This window comes from Macaca thibetana, chromosome 6, assembly GCF_024542745.1.
Source record: "Macaca thibetana thibetana isolate TM-01 chromosome 6, ASM2454274v1, whole genome shotgun sequence".
Lineage (NCBI taxonomy): Eukaryota > Metazoa > Chordata > Mammalia > Primates > Cercopithecidae > Macaca > Macaca thibetana.
This window is the reverse complement of record NC_065583.1, coordinates 30,990,167-31,008,431: the sequence shown is the minus strand read 5'-3', so window position 1 is coordinate 31,008,431 and position 18,265 is coordinate 30,990,167. Positions and strand designations below refer to the sequence as shown.

The 18,265-nt window shown below is 47.6% G+C and overlaps 1 protein-coding gene across 5 annotated transcripts in view; it reads right to left on the bottom strand.

Annotated features, from left to right (window-relative positions):
* RPS14 (ribosomal protein S14) overlaps positions 1–18,265 on the bottom strand; it is a 520,685-nt gene that overhangs the window by 119,947 nt on the left and 382,473 nt on the right. Inside the window, exon 1 of one of the 5 annotated variants that reach the window (XM_050793703.1) lies at positions 11,353–11,356. The exons of 3 other annotated variants lie outside the window; for them this stretch is intronic. The gene's annotated coding sequence lies outside the window, so the exon portion shown is untranslated. Of the gene's footprint in view, positions 1–10,923; positions 10,928–11,352; positions 11,357–18,265 lie in introns of those variants that run through there. One more of the 5 variants, XM_050793700.1, reaches the window with a different exon arrangement.

Here is an 18,265-nt window from a genome sequence, read left to right as displayed (position 1 = left end):
AGATAACATGATCTTAATGCCTAGAAAACCCAAAAGAATTCATACGCATACACAAACTATTAGAGTTAATAAGTGAATTTCGTAAAATTTCAGAATACAAAATCAATACACAAAATCCGTTGAATTTCTATACACTATAATTAACAATCCAAAAAGGAAGTTAAGAAAACAATTCTACTTATGATAGCATCAAAAAGAATAAAATATAGGCCAGGTGTGGTGGCTCACGCCTGTAATCCCAGAACTTTGGGAGGCCGAGGTGGGCAGATTACCCAAGGTCAGGAGTTTGAGATCAGCCTGGCCAACACGGTGAAACCCCATCTCCACTAACAGTGCAAAATGAGCCAAGTGTGGTGGCGTGTGCCTGTAATCCCAGCTACTTGGGAGGCTGAGGCAGGAGAATCACTTGAACCCTGTAGGTGGAGGTTGTGGTGAGCCGAGATCGTCCGCTGCACTCCAGCCTAGGCAACAAGAGGTAAACTCCTTCTCAAAATAATAATAATAATAATAATAAATAAAAATAAAATATATAGGAATAATTTAATCAAGGAGGTGAGAGATTTGAATACAGAAAACTGTAAAACGTTGCTTGAAGAAATTAAAGATCTAAATGAATGGAAAGACATCTCATGTTTGATTAGAAGGCTCAATATTGTCAAGGAATATACAGTATTTTTTTTTTGCAATTCCTATCAAAATTCCAACAAGTTTTTTTCCAGAAATGAAAAAAAAATTCCTAATATGAAAATTCCTAATATTCACATGGAATTTCAAGAGACCCAGAATAGCAAAAACAATCTTGAAAAAAAAATGACACAGTTGCAGGACTCATGCTTTCTGATTTCAGAACTTACTGCAGGCCAGGCATGGTGGCTCACACCTGTAATCCCAGCACTTTGGGAGGCTGAGGTGGGCGGATCATCTGAGATTGGGAGTTTGAGACCAGCCTGGCCAACATGGTGAAACCCTGTCTCTACTAAAAATGCAAAAATCAGCTGGCATGGTGGCACGCACCTGTAGTCCCAGCTACTCGGGAGGCTGAGGCTGGAGAATCACTTGAACCCAGGAGGCAGAGGTTGCAGTGAGCTGAGATCGTGCCACTGCACTCCAGCCTGGGCAACAGAACGAGACTCTGTCTCAAAAACAAAACAAAACAAAACAAAAAAACTTACTGCAAATCTACAGTAATTATAACAGTGTGCTACTGGCATAGGATAGACATGTAGACCCTGGGGTAGAATTGAGAACCCAGAAATAAGCCCTCACGTCTATTGCCAATTGATTTTTGACAAGAGTACTAAGAACTTTCACTGGAGAAAGAATAGTGCTCCACGACCTGATATCACATGCAAAAGAATGAAGCTGAACCCTTACCACACACCGTAGGCCAAGACTAAGTGAAAATTGATCAGAGATGTAAATTTAAGAGCTAAACTTAGAATTATTAGAAACATAGGTGCAAATATCTATGACCTTGAATTTGGTAATTGTTTCTTAAATATGACACGGAAAGCACAGGCAACAAGGAAAAAAAGATAAATTTTCATTAAAATTTAAAAGACTTTTGTATGTCAAAGGACACCATTAAGGCCAGGCAGCGTGTCTCACACCTGTAATCCTGGCACTTTGGGAGACCTAGGTGGGTGTATCACCTGAGACCAGAAGTTCAAGACCAGCCTGGGCATCATGGTGAAACCCCATCTCTACAAAAACTACAAAAATTAGCTGGGCATGGTGGTGTGCCTGTGGTCCCAGCTATTGGGGAGGCTGAGGTGGGATGACCCCTTCAGCCCGGGAAGAGGAGGTTGCAGTGAACCAAGATTGCGTCATTGCACTTCAGCCTGGGTGACAGAGTGAGACCCTGTCTCAAAAAAAGAAAGAAAGAAAAAAGAATACTATAAAGAGAGTTAAGAGACAATCCACATAACAGGAGAAAATATTTGCAAATCATATGTCTTATAAGGGCCTCATATCCAAAAAATATAAAGAACAACTCAACAACAAAAAGACAAACAACCCAATTAAAAAATGGGAAAATGACTTGAATGGATGTTTCTCCAAAGAAGACAGACAATGGCCAACACACTCGTGAAAAGGTGCTGAAAACTTTGGTCATTACTGAAATGCAAATGAAAACCAGTTCTAATCTACTAGAATGGCTGTTTTTTTTTTTTTTTTTTTTTTTGAGGTGGAGTCTTGCTCTGTCACCCAGGCTAGAGTGCAGTGGTGTGATCTTAGCTCACTGCAACCTCTGCCTCCCAAGTTCAAGCGATTCTCCTGCCTCAGTCTCCTGAGCAGCTGGGATTACAGGCATCCACCACCAGACCCGGCTAATTTTTGTATTTTTAGTAGAGATGGGGTTTCACCATGTTGGCCAGGTTGGTCTGGAACTCCTGACCTCAGGTGATCTGCCCACCTGGGCTTCCCAAAGTGCTAGGATTATAGGCGTGAGCCACCACACCTGGCCAGCTATAATTTTTTTTTTTAAAGGAAAATAAGTTTTGATGAGGATGTGGAGAAATTGGAACCCTTATACATTGCTGGTGGGAATGTGAAATGATACAGCTACTGTGGAAAATAGTTTAGTGTTTCATCAAAAGGTTAAACAGTATTCACAATAACCAAAAGCTGGAAAGAACACAGATGTCCATCAATAGATGAATGAGCAAATAAAATGTGGTATATAATACAGTGGAATATTATTCCACCACAAAAAAGGGAGGAAGAAATTCTGATATATGGTACAACATAAATTAGCCTTGAAAACATTATGTGAAATAAAATAAGCCAGACGTACAAAAAGACGAATATTGTCTGATTTCCTTTATACTAAATATCTAGAATAGGCAAATTCATAGAGATAAGAAGTAGGTTAGAGGTTACCATGGCTGAGGGGAGAGGGAGGATGGGGAGTTATTGCTTAAGGAGCACAGAGTTTCTCCTTGGGTGATGGAGAATGTTGACAATAGATAGTAGCGATGGTTGTGTAACGTTGTGAATGTACTAATGCCACTAAATTGTGCACTTTAAAATGGTTAAAATGGCAAATTTTATGTTATATGTATTTCGCCACAATAAAAATACATATACGGCATTCAAGGCAGCTCTGTTTTCTTAAATTGAAATATAATTTACATACACAAAATAATACTTTAAAGTGTATAATTCAGTGGTTTTTAGCAAATTGTGCAACCATCACCACTATCTAATTCCAGAACATTTCATCACCTCAAGAAGAAACCTCATAGCAGTAAGTGGTCATTCCTCATTCTTCCCTTCTCTCAGGCCCTGGCAGACACTGAACCACTTTCTGTTTCAATGAATTGCATATTCTGAACATTTCCCATAAATGGAATCCTTCCATATGTGGCCTTTTGTGCCTGGTTTCTTTCACTCAGTGTGCTTTCAGGGTTCATCTATGTTGTAGCTTGTGTTAATACTTCATTTTTAATGACTGACTACGATTCCATTATTGGTATATTTGTTTATCCATTCATTAGTTGATGGACATTGGGTTGTTTCCACTTTTTGGCTATTGTGAATAGTACTGCAGTGAATACTCATGTACAAGTATCTGTTTGAAATTCCTTTAGGTATAGATGTAGGAGGGAAATGCTGGGTCATAAGGTAATTCTATGTTTAACTTTTTCAGGAGTCACCAAACTTTTTGCCACAGCAGTTGAATCATTTTGCATTTCCACCAGCAGTATACAAGGGTTCCAGTTTCTCCACATCCTCACCAAAACTTGTTTTTTTTTTTTTCCACTTTATTTTATTTATTTTTGAGACAGAGTCTCGTTCTGTTGCCCAGGCAAGAGTGCAGTGACGGGATTATGGCTCACTGCAACCTCCTCCCCTCAGGCTGAAGGGATCCTCCTACCTTGGCCTCCTGAGTAGCTGGGACTACAGTTGTGCACCACCATACCCGGAAAATTTGTATTTTTTGTAGAGATAGAGTTTTGCCATGTTGCCCAGGCTGGTCTCAAACTCCTGGGCTCAAGAGATCTGCCCACCTCAGCCTCCCAAAGTGCTGGGATTACAGGCATGAGCCAACGGGCCTGGCCTTATTATTATTACTATTAAAGAGATAGTGTTTTACTCTCTTGCACAGGCTGGAGTGAAATGGTATGATCATTGCTCACTGCAGCCTCTAACTCCTGGGCTCAAGTGATCCTCCCCTCTCGGCCTCTCAAAGTGCTGAGATTACAGGCGTGAGCCTGGTCTTATTTTCCATTTAAAAAAAATTTATAGCCATCCTAATGGATGTGAAGTGTTACCACATTGTGGTTATGATTTGCATTTCCCTAATGACTACTGATGTTGATTATCTTTTTATGTATTTGATGGACATTTGTATGTCTCTTTGGAGAAATGTTTGTTCAAGTCTTTTGCCCATTTTTGAATTGGATCATTTCTCTTTTTGTTGTTGAGTTGTAAGAGCTTTTTATGTGTTCTGGATACTAGACTCTAATCAGACTGTTCATTAGGTCTTTGATCCATTTTGAGTTAATTTTTGTATATGGCGTGAGGTAGGGGTCCAACTTCATTCTTTTGTGTGTGGATATCTAGTAGTCCCAACATCATTTATTTAAAAAACTATTCTCTCCCCCATTGAATTGTTATGGCACCCTTGTCAAAAATCAGTTGACCATAAATGTAAGTATGTACACATATGCTCAATTCTATTTTATTGATCTGTTTGTCTATCCTCAAGCAACTTTCATGCAGTCTTGACTACTGTAAATTTGTAGTAATTATTGAAATCAAGAAGCATGAGTCTTCTAGATTTGTTCTTCCTTTTCAAGGTGATTTTTGGCTGTTTCGAGTTCTTTGCATTTCTATGTGAATTTTTGTATCGACTTGTCAATTTCTGCAAAAAATGTACCTGGGATTTTGATAGGGATGAGTTAAACCTGTTGATCAATTTGAGGAGTATTATGATCTTAACAGTATGAAATCTTCCACTCTGTGAACATGGGATGTTTTTTCCATTTATTTATATTGTCCTTAATTGTTTTCAGTGAGGTTTTGTGTTTTGTATTTTTTTGTCTCCAGTTTGACTCTACTGTTTTTGTTGTTGTTGTTGTTGTTGTTGTTTGTTTGTTTTTGAGATGGAGTCTCACTCTGTCTCCCAGGCTGGAGTGCAGTGGCACGATCTCAGCTGACTGCAACCTCCACATCCCAGGTTTAAGCAATTATCCTGCCTCAGCCTCTCCGAGTAGCTGGGACTACAGGCATGTGCCACCACGCCTGGCTAATTTTTGTATTTTTTGTAGAGGTGGGGTTTTGCCATGTTGACCAGGCTGGTCTGGAACTCCTGACCTCAGGTGATCCATCCACCTCAGCCTCCCAAAGTGTGAGATTACAGGTGTGAGCCACCATGCCCAGGTGACTCACTATTTTTATAATCACATAGAAAATGTTTAGAGTGTGAAGAAGGGGTATGGGTAGAAATGGCAACTGGGACTGAGTTGGCTTGGGGAGATGTGACCTTGATCAGAGTTGACTTGGCCTCAGAGGCCCCTCTGGAAAAGGAGATTCTGGTCTTGGGGTCAGAGTTGGAACTTGCCACTCTCCCCTGCCCATGCCTGCCTCATGTGATCCCAGATGGGGGAACTGGGAAAGTCACATGGCTGGGCCTGGTGGAGGGGGAGAGTCTCCCCCAGGTACGTGGGGGAGTCCCAGGCTTGGGCTTTTTCTTTGGGACCTTGGGCCAGCTGCCTATGACATGGGAGTTGTGCTCTCTGGTCCCCTGGCCCAGGCTGTTCAGCACATTGCCTTTTCACAGTGCCCAACAGAGAGAGCCCCTGACAAACCATATGACCATAAAATGGTCCCCACATGTTTTTTACCTCTACTGCATCTGCACTTCTCGCTTTTGATTCCATCATCCCCTCCACCTAGCCTGTTTGTTCCTTTCCTGTTCTATCACCCAAATCCTCTCCGTCATTCAGGGTATCTTCTCTAGAAAGCCTTCTGTGGTCCCTTTCCTAGTCCTGCTTTCAGGGGTTTGCTTTCACTCCTCTGGGCTCCTCCAGCATCCACCCTTTGGGCTGTGCCACCTGAGAAGATTCCAACATCCAGCACTGAGTTCGGATGGCTGATATGGGGGTCTGGACCCCTCACTAGGTGATGAGCTTCTCAGGGGTCTCCAGTCCCATCAGGCCCCAAGCATAGCATGGCACCAGCTGCCTGGCAATGACTGTACCCTGTGTTGGTTGACCGGACACAGGACAGGATGTGAAAATCATGGGTGACCCTTCTGCCCTACATCCAATCCACAAACACTGAGAACTCTGGGCCAGAGGTTCCCAAACACCCACCTGTAACAGACTTCTAGCCTCAGAATTCACCAGGGAATTAATAAAAATTCAAATATTCAGACACTGCTGTCCTAGATTCTGATTCAGGAGCCCCGGGAAGGGCCCAAGAGTCTGTGGTTTACCAAGTTCCCCAGTAGTCCTGTTATGTAACCAGGTTTGGGAGCTTCTGGGGCTGGCAAATCTTAGTCACTTCAGTCCAGTGTGCTTTCTCCCTGCCCTCTCCCGTGCCAGAAGCTTTGTTTCTAGGGTGGAAGATGGACATGGATCCCTTCCCTGGATGACCCTCAACAGCCCTATAAATCCCCTCACACTCAAATCCCTCCCTTCTCCTCCATTATAACCTTTTTGGAGGCTCATTCCTCTTGCCTGTTGAATTCATAGGCTTTAAGTCTCCCTTCTCCCAGGAGGTCTTCCTGGCTTGCCTCCATATACTCTCTGATCACAGATATCCAGAGATGGTCATTAAACATTTAGAAACATAACATTAAAGAGGCTGACATAAAACATGTAATATGTATGGGGTTATAGTACAGATAAACATTTGTTTATGTTCTCGCATAGGATATAGTTTTGTTATATTACAGACAGATACATTACAGGCATTTAGGCCTAGTGCATTGATTTATGGATGGGTCATGATGTAGTAGAGCTGAGAAAGACCATCTAGTCTGTTACTTCTTTTCTTCCCCATTTTCAGATAGGTAAATCGAGGCCCAGGTGCATAGGTAATGGGGCTCAGGTGCCTGAGAATCCTTGGCCCCCAGACCTCTGCTCACTTGCATGTAATCTCACTTAGGCTTGTGCAGACCCTCCATCCTCCAGTTCTCTAACTAGTGATGCCCACCCGGATCCTGGCAGCTCATGGCCTAAGGAGGACAGGCAAAGGGCAATTCCTCAGTGGCCAGCCCAGCCCCCATCTGCCCCCCAGTGTGGCCAGGGCCCATCTGCACAGCTGGAGTTGGTTACCCAGCTGTTTATGGGTCTCTGCCTCTGGTGTTTATAGTTCCGCCTTTGGGTCTGCTTTGCATCCCCACTAATGAGAACAATGCCCCAGGAGGCGGCGGCGGGTGACTGGGGGACCACTGGATGGGGAGCGGTGGGCTGGGCCTGTGTCCTGGCTTCTGCCTTGCCTGGTTCTAACAAGGATTTCAGTCCCTTTACAAGGACACAGGAAGAACAGCAAGGTGGCCCATATGAAAACGGGTGGGAAACAGACACGCCCAGGTGAGGAGTGAGGAGGCGAGAAGGCTAAGAACGAGTCTGCCGTGACTTAGGCACTCAGGGCAGGGGAGAGCTGGGGCCAAATCTTTCCTTTTAACAAAATGCATTTTTTTCTTTCATTGCAAGAGTTATAAATCTCCATCGTGGAAACTTTAGAACATACAGACACATAAGAAGAAAATTTAAATGTCTGTATCCCACCAACCTGGTAACCACGGTTCATGTTTTAGGACGTTTCCTTTCTGTCTGATATATAAAGTTGTTTTTGCAGAAAGGATAATATGCATACACTGTATTTTACAAACCCCCTTTATTTTTATTCTTATTTTTTGAGACAGAGTCTTGCTCTGTCACCCAGGCTGGAGCGCAGCGTTGCGATCTTGGCTCACTGCAGCCTCCGCCTCCTGAGTTCAAGTGATTAGATTCTCATGCCTCAGCCTCCCACGTAGCTGGGACTATAGGTGTGTGGCACCATGCCTGGCTAATTTTTTTTTTAGTAAAGAGGGGGTTTCACAGCTGGGCGCAATGGCACATGCCTGTAATCCCAGCGCTTTGGGAGGCTGAGGTGGACAGATCACGAGGTCAGGAGTTTGAGACCAGCCTGGCCAACACAGTGAAACCTCTTCTCTACTAAAAATATCAAAAAATTAGCTGGGTGTGGTGGTGGGCGCCTGTAATCCCAGCTACTCAGGAGGCTGAGGCAGGAGAATTGCTTGAACCTGAAAGGTGGAGGTTGCAGTGAGCCAAGATAGCACCATTGCACGCCAACTCGGGCGACAGTGCGAGACTCCATCTCAAAAAAAAAAAAAAAAAAAAAAAAGAGGGGAGTTTCACCATGTGGACCAGGCTGATCTTGAACTCCTGGCCTCAAATGTTCCACCCACCTCGGCCTCCCAAAGTGCTGGGATTACAGGCGTGAGCCACCGCGCCCAGCCTACAAAACTCTTTTAAATCATAATAAATTGTCAACATCTTTATGTGTTATTAAATATTTTTCTACTACATCAAATTGTGTTATTTCTATTTTGTGGAAATTGCAATCGTTAGTGAAGTGCACAAAATTTAAGGCTCAAGTGTCCCCCTTTTTCCTGTCCCCCAGTAATACTTCTAACTCTTCGGTGGAAATCTGTCAGACATTCTCCTGTGTACATGACAAACTGGTGTACATGGTAGAGCTGTGTCATAGTTTATTTAGATGATTCTTTCACATTGGGCATTGAGGTTAGGTACACAGCTGTTTGAAGCCCACAGGCAGCCAGTGTGACCAGGGAAGCCTCCTGGTTCTGAGAGCAGATCATAGTTTCTCCCAGAAAATCTCACTAGGGCAGCATAATAAGCAATGTCCTTAACAACATGCCGGCCATTAACACAGGAATGAGTTCCACTGGGCTGTTTCCTTGTAAGGTCATGTTTGCTTTTACTTTTAAGTTAATAAAAGTAATAACATTCATTGCAGAAAAATTTAAAAATACAAATAGGCAAATGTAAGAAAATGAAAATCACCCATAATATGGAAATAAGCCCATGCGTGATGTTTATAATGTCTGTTGCCTCAGTCTGTATGTCTGTTGCTGGCCACACACAGTGTGCTAAGTGGCTAGTATATGTCTGTAGGTACAATACTATCCCACTTGTACAGATGGCCACCTCTGGCTTTTTAGGTTTGGTGAATGGCCCAAAGTCTTTTGGCTGCAAGGGGGCAGAGGCTGCCAGAGGACCCAGGCCTCCAGCTTCCAAGTCTGCACCCTGAAGCACCCCTCACTCTACACCCCTCAGTTTCGCTCACTGAACTGCCTGGAGGTTTTTCTCTTCCAGCGTAAGATGTTGTAAGATGTTATCATCTGCTTTTTTCACTTACAGATAAATTGTGACCATCTCTTGGTGGTGTTAAATAACCCTCTTTATGGAATTCCATTTTATGGATGTATCACACTTTATTTAATTGTTGAATATGTGGGTTATTCTAGGTATTTTTTTAGTGTCATAAACAAAGCTATGCAAAACATTTTTGTGGCTTAACCCTTGAGCATGTTTCTAGTTATTTCCACAGGACTGTTTCCCTAATGGCCCTTGCTGACCTGTCTTACCAAAGGGCAGGGAGGTCAGGGAGACTCTGGGTGAGGGGAGCACCCAATAAGGTGTGCCCACCCAGTTCTTAGCTGGGTCAAGTCAGCTTGAGGGAGACATCCTAATCTATGTAGAAGACAGCAGGATGCCTTATTCTTTAAACAGTGCTCTAGAAATGGTCTCAGCTGAGTTCAGAGAACCACTGAAAGGCTGGGAGCTTAGCTTGGCAAGTGATACCCATGTGGGCATGTGAGTGCAGCCCCCGTGGCTCTGCAGATAATTGAATTTGAAGAGGAACGAGACAAAACCAGTCTGCAAAGGTGATGTCCCCATCTCCAACAGGGGAAAGAGGATAAAATCCTTCCTCTGCAGAAATGGACTCTGAAATTGGAGCAACTCCCAGAGGTCCCAGAGCTCTACTCCCAGAAGTGCTCCAGGGGCTGTTCTAGTGGGTGAGTGGGGAATGGAGGGGCTTCACACAGTCTTCCTAGTATGTGGGGCTTGGTGGAGTCTTGGACCACAAGTTAGCCAGAGTGGAAAAGGAGAGGATACCAGGCAGGGGGAAAGATGAGCACGGCCTGGAGATGAGAGGCAGAGCCAGTGCTGCAGAGGAAAGCCTTAGTCCGCAGGGTAGAGGTTAGGGGCAGGGGTGCAGCAGGGGTGACGGGAGTCTGCACTTTACCCCACATGACAGGACTGCCATGATGGCTCAGTGAGGAGACGCGTGACAAGGTTTGGGCCCTCTTTTGACGTTTTCTCCCTCCCTCCCATAATTTCTCAGACACCCAGGAGCCAGGCTGGGTGGGTGCTGGGAGAGAGGCAGGGAGGAGGACACGGCCTGCGCACTGGGAACGGGGCCTTCGGGGGCTCTGTGGGAGGGAAGGAAGGGAGGCTGAGTAGGGTTGCCAGTGAGGGAGACAGCTCCGTCCACTGGAGGCCCAAGGAGAAGGCACTCTCCGCTCCCCCAGACAGGCTGCCCAGTGCAGGCCACCCCTGTGGGAAATGCTGCTCCCTCCACAGGACATAGGGTGGGTGGAGTTGAGGCAAGAGCAGGGACAGGGCTCTGCAGCGTCATATCCCAGCTCTGCCTCTCCCTGGCTGTGTGGTCGTGGCCTGGTTGCCTCCCCTTTCTGAGTCATAGTTTTGTTATACATAAATGAAAACAATCATAAGAGGAGGATTAGATGAGCTTATGCATGAAATGCCCAGGTGCAGCACCTAGTAAGTGCTCAATAAACATTAATTAGTACTGTCTGAAGCTTTGCCTGCCATGGAGGGAGGCCAAGTGGGCCCTTCAAGGAGCTGAGGTCTGCCCCCCTACCTCTCTTTGTGAGGCCCTTTGAAAGGTGGAGGGAGCAGCGGAGGCCGAGGTCCCGGAACTGAGGAAACCAGAGTCAACCGTAGATGCCACCCCTAGCTTCTTTGGAGGTCAGCCACCTTGCTCCAAGGTGAGTTCTCTCCACTCTTCCATTAAATCAAAGTGTGAGTCCCCTGCCCCTGGCCCTGAGTTGGCCTCTAGGTACAAAGTGCATACTATATGTCAGGCCCACACTATGCACCAAGCACCCTCAAATGAAATCCTTACAGCCCCCTGTAAGGGACTCCATTTATACGCAGGGTGGGGCCCGGGCTTAGAGAGGTTCCGTGGGTTGCCTGGACGCAGACTGTGGGGTGGCAGAGCCAGGACCCCCGCTCTCTATCTGGCCACAGACCCTGGCTCATGACTGCTGTGCTGGGCTGTCCCCCCTGTCCTCCTCACCCCCAGCCTGACCCCCACATGGGGTCCCCCTCACACTCCTCCCTCCTTGAGGCTGCCCCACCTGGCCCGTCCTGGCCCTGCTGTGGAGGTGAGCCCTGCGGCGCTCTCACAAGGCACCATTCATCCAGGCAGGCTGCTGATTAAAACCATGTGTGGTGTGGCCAGCCAAGGTGGCGGCAGCTCCGGAAGCCAGGCCTGGCCTGGGGCTTGTGGGCCTTGAGAAGGTTGGGGGAGGGATCTGGCTGACCCAGAGGCCTGGCAGGCTGGGGGTGCTCTGGGGCGGGACTGACCTCCCCAAGCCATGTACACACACCAAGGGGACTCTGAGCTGTGATTCTGACTCTTAGGTCCAGTCTGGGGATGTGGGAGGCAGAGAGGCCCCCTCCAGGTGAAGGTGGGAACCGGGCTTGGAATGTCTCAGACCCTTGCAAGGCCCTTTTCAAGGCTGCCTGGGAAGGGCAGGCCCTGTCTATGGGGCTTGGTTACCTAGGAAGGCGTGTGTATGTGTGTGTGTGTGCATGTGTGTGCGTGCATGTGTGTGCACATGTGTGCACATGTGTGCGTGTGTGCGTGTGCGCGTGTGTGTGCGCAACCATGCATATGTGCTGAAATCCATGCAAGGTGCCTCTGAGTCCTTGGACTCATGATCGCTTTGGGGTTTCCTAAAGGCAGTTTTGTGCAGTGGTTAAGACCATGGGCTCTGGAGGCACAAGACCTGGGTTTGAGTTCCACTTCTGCTGCTCCTGGGCTGTGTGACCAGAGGCAAGCTGCCCAGCCTCTCTGAGCCCCTCTCCTCATTCACCAAATGATGATGGAGTCCTGGTCAATGCGATTGAGCAAAGGTGGGGCTACATTGGCTGGGTAGGCTTTTTGCTCATGGCTGGCCTTGAGGGTGTGCCATCCCCAACCCCCAGCCCAGGGCCCCTAAGTCATTTGGCTGTCGCTCCTGACCTCTGAGTTGTGGCTTGTCAGGGAGCTGGGAGGGTGCTAAGTGTGGAGTGTCTGGGTTTCCTGAGGCCAGTTAGAGGGGGTGAACAGGGGATAGGAGAGGTGATCAGGGGAGAGCAGGGGTGAGCAGGGGAGAGCCAGGGAAAGCAGGGGAGAGCCAGGGAGAGCAGGGGAGTGTGGGATCTGCATCCCGTGTGAGGTGTGGCTGAATTAGCTGCCCCTGCCGAGGCCAAGAACAGAGTGAAGCATTGTTCAGGGGCCGCTTGCCCGGGCACGGAGGCTGTCACAGGAAAGGGCGGGCAGGTGGGCTGGGCCATGGCCGGGACTGACCACAGGCTCGGCTGTGTTGGGACCCTTCGGGGGCCTGTCTCTCAGGAGGCACCCTGGTTTCCCCAGGAACACATGTTCTACTGGGCAATGCTCTCCCTGGCTCTCCCCTGCTCACCCCTGCTCTCCCCTGCTCACCCCTGCTCACCCCTGCTCTCCCCTGCTCACCCCCGATCACCTCTCCTATCCTCTGCTCACCCCCGATCACCTCTCCTATCCCCTGCTCACCCCTGATCACCTCTCCTATCCCCTGCTCACCCCTGATCACCTCTCCTATCCCCTGCTCACCCCCGCTAACTGACCCTCCCTCTGGGAGGGAGGCCATCTGAGGGTATTGGTCCTAACTGAGTAGCCCCCATGAGATACCCTCAGCCCCTTCTCCCAAGGGTAGGGCTAGTCCCAAAATAGGAGCTCCCTGGAGCCAGGAGTCCTGAGATTCTACCCTGTGCTCCAAGGCCAGGGCCCCTGACCTCAAACCTGGAAGGGCCACGTCCCTCTTTACACGGGGTGATGCTCAGGCCCGGAGGGAGGGGTGCCTGTATCACACAGAGAGCTCCTGGGCAGAAGCTCAGCATTGTCCTTTGGGGTGGACCGCTTAGGGAAGAGAGCGAGCAGGCGGCTGTTGTGAGGAGGGGCCTAGAGCTGAAGTGGAACAGCCTCCACCTCCCAGTGTTGTGACTGGGGCATCCACCTGCCCTCTCGGAGCCTCTGTGTCCTCCAGAAGCAGAGAAAAGAGTCCCACCACAGGGGCCTCTATGAGGGCTGGGAAGGTGGGTTAGGGGTTCAGAGCCTCAGAGTGGCTCAGGCTGTGCTCGGAAGGCAACCTGGCTTCTAACCCCAGTGCTCCCCCTGGCCAGCTGTGTCACCTTGGGCAAGACATGTTCTTCTAAAAACATCTTCCTCATGGGATTTTTGGGGAGATAAATCAGCTGCTATGCAGTCATGTGCTCGCCATCACACTCGGCAGGTGTTGTGGTCATCAATGGCCAGGCTATGGTCACCAGATACTCAGTCGGACACTGATCTAGGTGTTCTGTGAAGGTATCTCAGAGATGTGATTAAAGTCCATAATCAGTTGACTCTTTTTTTTTTTTTTTTTTTTTTTTGAGACGGAGTCTCGCTCTGTCGCCCAGGCTGGAGTGCAGTGGCTGGATCTTGGCTCACTGCAAGCTCCGCCTCCCGGGTTTACGCCATTCTCCTGCCTCAGCCTCCCGTGTAGCTGGGACTACAGGCGCCCGCTACCTCGCCCGGCTAGTTTTTTGTATTTTTTTAGTAGAGACGGGGTTTCACTGTGTTAGCCAGGATGGTCTTGATCTCCTGACCTCGTGATCCGCCCGTCTCGGCCTCCCAAAGTGCTGGGATTACAGGCTTGAGCCACCGCGCCCGGCCCAGTTGACTCTTAAGTAAGGGAGACTATCTGAGATGATCTGGATGAACCTGATTTGAGTGGTTTGAGGCCTTAAAAGCAGAGCTGAAGTGGGACACTGATCTAGGTGTTCTGTGAAGGTATCTCAGAGATGTGATTAAAGTCCATAATCAGTTGACTCTTAAGTAAGGGAGACTATCTGAGATGATCTGGATGAACCTGATTTGAGTGGTTTGAGGCCTTAAAAGCAGAGCTGAAGTGTCCCTGAAGAAAAGTTGTGGACACCAGCTTCAGTGCCTGCTGTGCCTGAGGGTTCCAGCCTGCCCTTCTGGACAACCTGCCCTGCTGTGTTAGTCAGGGTTCTCCTGAGAAACAGAACCAATAGAGGGTGTATGCATGTGTGTGTGTGTGCATGTGTGCACATGTGTACTTATGAGTGCACACGTGTGTGCATGTGCATGTGTGTTGCGTGCATGTGGGTTCGTGGGTGTGTGCATATGTGCATTGCATTTGTGTGTGCATGCTTGTGCATGTACATATGTGCACATGTGTGCATGCATGTGTATGCATGTGCATGTGTATGTGTATATGTGTGTGTATACCTGTGTGTGTGCACACATGTTTTTATATAGACAGATTTGTTATAAGGAATTGGCTCCCCAGATTATGGAGGCTGACCCATCCCAAGAACAGCAGTTGGCAAGCTGGAGCCCCAGGAGAGCTGAGGATGTAATTCTTGTCTGAGTCTGAAGGCCTGAGAGGCAAGAGCTATTTCGGTTCAAATCCAAAGGTAGAAAAAGCTAATGTCTCAGTTCCAAGGCCAGCAGGCAAAAATAATTCTCTCTTATGGGAGGGAAGGTCAGTCTTTTTGTTCTCTTCAACTGACAGGATGAGGCCCACCCACATTAGCGAGGGCCATCTGCCTTTAGTGATTCCCATGTCAATCTCACCCAGAAACATCCTCATAGGAAAACCCAGAATAATGTTTGACCAAATTTCTGGGCACCACATGGCCTAGTCAAGTTGACACATAAAATTCACTGTCACACTTACGCATTTCAGACTCACCTAGCCAGCCCCTACAATCATGTAAGCCAAGTCTTTGCAATAAATATCTTACTATACATCTCTTACTAGTTGTGTTTCCCTGGCTGAACCCTGACTGACACACATAGTGAGCTGTGATAAGAATAACAATCGCAATTATCGCCTTTTCTGGGAAGTCCCCAGCAGTAGGTCTGCATGTTGTAGGCCTTTGGCAAGTGCCAAGGAGTCCCATTTTATAAGCGGAACAGAAGTCACAGCAGTTTCTTGCATGACTCCAAAGGGCTCCAGGCAGCCAGGACAAGTCCCATCCGAAGTCCCCAGCACAGACAGCCTCACGGCCCCACCTACACTCCATAGCACGACAAGGCTGGCTTCTCAGGGTGCCAAGCATGCAGAAGAGGGACCTACTCGCATAGCTCCATTGCATGCCAGGCCCTTTGCCACAAGCTTCATCTATTAACCAGTCATCTAATCCTCACAATAGAGCACCAAGGTGGCTACTGATGGCGTCGGCAGCCCGTCTGGAGCAGCCGCTGCAGGGACATCAGCTGCAATGGGGGAGCCACCGCCAGGGCTGCGCGTTCTGCAGAGCCAGAGGGGGCCAAGAACGGGTGGGAGCCCTGCCCCCTACCAAGTCAGCAGGGTGGGATCCCCATGCTCCCAGGCACAGCCGCGACTCTGGACCTGTGCGCTCAGGGGCCTGGGAAGTCCCCATCCCCCGACAGGCTCCGATGTATCTGCTCCTGCTCCCAGGCCTCTGCCTGCTCCTGGCACTGCTCCAATTTTGGAGCAAAGTTGTGGCTGAGCCCAGGTGCTGGTCACAATCCAGCCAGGTGTGCACGCACTCAAGGCAGCACTGACACACCAGCACCCCCACCGCCTTGACCTCCTCTGGGCACCGACGAGCATGGGAGGAAGGCCAGGGATGACTGAGGGCAGCTCGGCACTGGCCCGCCGGCACTCCTTGCCATGAACAGCCTGGACACCATGGACAGCATGTTGATGGCAGAGGCAGACAGTCCCTGGGCAGAAAGGGGCAGGTCCCTGGTGAAACCCCACCTTCAAGCCAGGGATGGCCTGAAGCCTGGGTGCTGGGCTGCCTGTTCTGGGTGAAGTCCACAGCCCAGCCAAGAATAGCTTCTGGTGCTTTTTCCAGGCCACCTATGGCTGCCCATGGATGAATCAGCAGCACTTTCTCCCTTCTAAGCCCATAGAAACCCAGACCCAGCCAGACCACACAGTCTGGACTACCAGCTGCGGATCTCCTCTCCACTGCGAGAGGGACACTTGTCAGGATGACCTGTCTGCGGGAAGGAGTTACCCACTGTGGGTCTGCTCTCCGCTGAGACCCGGACACTTGTCAGGATGACCTGTCTTCGGGAAGGAGCTGCCTACTGTCGTCTGCTCTCCCGAGCCGCCACTTCTAAAGAGGTTTAGGAGCAATAGTGACAGGTTTCTTTTATGCTTCCCTCCTTTCCAAGATGGTAGTGTGGGTCTACTTTCATCCCAGTTTAAATTCCAGCTTTCGACCTTGAGTTTCTGATTCATCTTTGTATTTTGCGTACTTGGCGTGGAGTAGGTGTCCAATAAATGTTAATTGTCACATCTTTTTATCTAGGCCTCCGTTTTCTCAATTATACAGTGGCGATCCTGATACAGTCTTGAGACTTGTAGGTGTCTGATAAATTGTTTTTTTCTTTCTTTCTTTATTCTCGCCACTTCCCTTGTATAGACTCTCTTCTCTGCTAATACCATTCCCACCCCACATTGGGTGGAAGGAGACGAAAAGGAACTGTAAGAAAGGAAGGGATATAGAGAAGAAAGGGGCTAAGATGAGGAGGCCTGCTTCTTCTACTCCACATGTTCTGGGTGTTCTAGTCAAGGTAATTAGTCAAGGAAAATAAAAAGTCATCCAGATTGGAAAGGAAGACATAGGCTGGACATGGTGGCCCGTGCCTATAATCCCAGTGCTTTGGGAGGCCACCAAGGTGAGAAGATTGCTTTAGGCCTGGAGTTTGAAACCAGCCTGGGCAACAAAGCAAGACCTCACTTCAACAAAATAAAAAAAAAAATTAGCCGGGTGTGGTGGTATGTACCTGTCATCCCAGCTTCTCAGAAGGCTGACGCTGGAGGATTGTGTAAGCCCAGGAGTTCAAGGCTGTGGTGAGCTGTGATCACACCACGGCACTCTAGCCTGGGTGACAGAGCAAGACCCTGTCTCTATAAAAATATAAATAAGTAAAAGTAAAAGAAAAAAAGAAAGGAAGCAGCAAAGCTATCTCTAGTCACAGATGATATTATCTTGTGCATAGAAAATCCTAAGAAATTCACTAAAAAACTATTAGAACTCATAAATGAGTTCAGCAAGGTTGCAGGATATAAGATTGATATACAAACATCAATTGTATTTCTACACATTCACAATGAACAATCCAGAAACTAAATTAACAATTCCACTCACAGTATCATCAAAAAAAAATACATATAAATAAACTTAACAAAATAAATGCAAATTTTATACTCTGAAAACTACAAAACTGTTGAAAGAAAGTAAAGATTTAAACAAATGGAAACCACTATATATTCCTGGACTAGATGACTCAATTAACATTGTTAAGATGGCAGTACTCCCAAAATTGATCTACAGATTCAACACAACCCTTATCAAAATCCTAGCTGATATAAATTGTATAAATTGACATTCTATTTCTAAGATTCATACAGAATTTCAAGGGATCCAGAATAGCCAAAACAATACTGAAAAAGAATACAGCAGGAGGACTCACACATTGAGATTTTAAAGCAACTGCAGAGCGACAGTAATCATGACAGTGTGGCACAAGGATATGTATTTATCAAGTCTAGAGTCTAGAAATAAATCCATACATCTATGGTCAACTGACAAGGGTTCGAAAAAAGACCATTCAGTGGGGGAAAGAATAGTCTTTTCAACAGAAGAAAAGAAAGAGCTTGGGCTTGGGAATCTGGCAGATTCTGCCATTGCCTTGCTGTGTGACTCTGAGCAAGTGGCTTAACATTTCTGAGCTGAAGTTTTCTCATCTGTTAACACGAGGATAAGAGTGCTCATATCACGGGCATAGACACTTGAGATCTCCTATGTGAGTGCTTAGCAGAGCAGACCCCTTGGGCAAGTGCACGAAGGCAGAGGAGTACTGTGCGAATCTGCTAGTGGCCATTAGGGTCACT